The sequence below is a fragment of the Nematolebias whitei genome, chromosome 23, assembly GCF_014905685.2.
Source record: "Nematolebias whitei isolate Nwh7 chromosome 23, NemWhi1, whole genome shotgun sequence".
Lineage (NCBI taxonomy): Eukaryota > Metazoa > Chordata > Actinopteri > Cyprinodontiformes > Rivulidae > Nematolebias > Nematolebias whitei.
In genome coordinates this window covers 9,366,294-9,368,772 of record NC_056520.1, presented here as the reverse complement: position 1 = coordinate 9,368,772, position 2,479 = coordinate 9,366,294, and the positions used below count along the sequence as shown (strand labels likewise).

General features: G+C 38.5%; 1 protein-coding gene across 1 annotated transcript in view; it reads right to left on the bottom strand.

The window, feature by feature from the left end:
- Positions 1 to 2,479, bottom strand: part of vangl1 (VANGL planar cell polarity protein 1) — a 77,204-nt gene that overhangs the window by 13,088 nt on the left and 61,637 nt on the right. The gene's annotated exons all lie outside the window — the stretch shown is intronic.

Sequence of the window (2,479 nt, the reverse complement as noted above, 5' to 3'; positions counted from 1 at the left end):
TTCTTGAATATACAACGTGTTCTTGAATGTGCAACATGTTCTTGAATATACAACGTGTTCCTCGTGCACAAAAACTAGAAAACGGTGAGAAAATTTGATCCAAGTCGTGTAAAATGTGTCTATGGAGCAAAAGAAGAGTCAAGACTGCAGCGTATGGGCTGCTCTGTGATGAGGTGACGGCAGAGGGAAACAGACAAACTGGGACACCCCAAGTCAAAGAAATCGAAAAAAGGATTTTCTGTGCATTATGAAGAAAGCAGAAAGTCAAGAAAGAAATTTGGAAAAGAGTGAAACAGAATGTTACCAGTACAGGTTGAATACTTTTTTAAAAACGGGAAGGCGCAGTGGCTGTTAGGGAGAGAAATGATGCCGGGCGAAACAAAGGAGAGGGTGGTGAAGACTTCAAAGAGGAAATGCCTCAAAAAGGCGCCGCAGAAAGAGGGCGGAAGAGACGAAAGACCCGGGAGACCGAAGCAGGGAGAAATCTAAGACCGAGGAGCAAAAGAGAGAATAGAGAATGAGTTTAATAGTTAATGGGAAGGTAGAGTTGAAGAAAATGTGATGTTTGTTGGGCGGAGGAAGGTGAAATCGTGAGAACAGCTCAGACTAAAGAAATCAAGGTTTTTCTAACCTCATCAGGCAAAACAGGAAAATGCCATTTTTAGCCTAAACACATTAGCTCTCCGGTTCCTCCCTGGTATCCTCACACCGCCTCCCTCCAGGTTCTCACACTCTTGCTTTTTGGTTTCTAATAAAACCTGAAGGATTTATGGACGGAGCCTCTTTCATGATCTGCTCCTGTCTTTCAAAGTTTTACGTGGTTTTGCAGGTGTGCTGCTCATATTACCCATGATCCCTGCTGCTGAATCATTTAAAAACCTTCAAACTGTGTAAAGGTGTGTCCGGATAAAAGTGGTTTTACAGTTTCATATTGATCCGTTTAGGTCTAAACATGGCAGATGTGTGTAATGGACGTGTTAGCATGTTAGCTGGGGGGAGCGGGGGTCGATTTGAAGCCGTGATACTCATCAGTGATTGTCCAGCAGTTGACACGTCTGATTGTAAATACACAGATAGCCAAAGAAGCAAATGACTGCTGAAGAAGCTGAACCAGCTGAAAAGGTTTCATCGCTAAATTGTTAATGCGAGCTGAATTTGAGCAGCTAAACATTTGCTGAAAGCAGGAAAATGCAAGCAGAAGGCAGCCGAAAAGTCTAGAAAAGCTGAATAAAGCAGAAATGAGCCATATAAGCTGAAATAGGCAAAGAGAAGGGCCGAACAGATTACAATAATTATCATGAAAAACATGAATTTATAGTGAAAACAGCCAAAAATAGCTAAAAAAAAAAATGCTAATAAGGTATCAGAAAAAAGTAGAACAAGCTTAAAATAGCAGGAGAAAGCAGAACAAACATGTTTGCTGAAAGAAGCAGAAATGAGCGCAAAAAGTGGAAATTATCTCAAAAAAGCTGAAATAAGCTAAAGAAAAGTAGCTAAAAGGACAGAAAGAAGCTGAAATTACCAGAAGGAAGTGGAGAGAGCATATTTTTCTTGAATTAGGCTGGGAAAAAAACAAATAAGTGCAAAAACTGTGGAACTAGCTGAAAAAGCTAACATTAGCATAAAACAGCTAAATAGTAGCTGAAATAGCAGAAAAAGCTAAAACTTGCCGAAATAAGCTGAAAGGAGCATAACAAGCTGAAATGAGCAAAAAATAAATTAGAAGCGCAAAAATGTTGTAATTAGCAGAACGCTCCTGAAAGAAGCACAAAAGCACAAAAACAGCTAAAATTAGCTGAAAGTGGCTGAAAAAAAGTTTAAATTTGCCCAAGGAAGCTGAACCAGAACAAAATGTAAAAGGAGCAGTAAAAGGTTGTAAAACAGAGCTAAAGATATGAAGGATGGAAAATGAGCATAAAAAAAAAAAAGCACAAAAAGCCAAATATTAAAAAAAATAACTAAAGTTCCACCAATACCAAAAGTCATAGTACTCTCCTCTTGAACGAGCCGAATGTTTTGATCTTTGATTTGTTGAAATAGCACAAAAATTGTGGAACAAGAAAGATGCTGAAAAACCTACGAAAGAAAACTGGATCACTATGGACTGAATGCTTCAGAAACATTCACACTATTATACTATTATTATTATTATTATTATACTATTATACTGTTGCCATTTCTGTCAAGCCTTAACCAATGATGCAATATTGCAAGAACTCTCGGCGTATGTGTTGAGGATGACTTTCAGCTACTACTACAGCAAAGTTAGGCTCAATATCCATAAAACTGACTAAGCTACAGACCTTTCTGTTGATAAAGGTTATTCAGCTGTGGTGGCCGTCTTGAGCTGAATTGCCCATATAAGGTAATCATTTTTTCCTTTGTTGATTCTTTCCCGATAACTTCATGAAAATCTGTCCAGTGAGCCATGTGATATTTTGCTAACAGACAAGACTCTAAAAAGTGGTTCAGGTGTTTC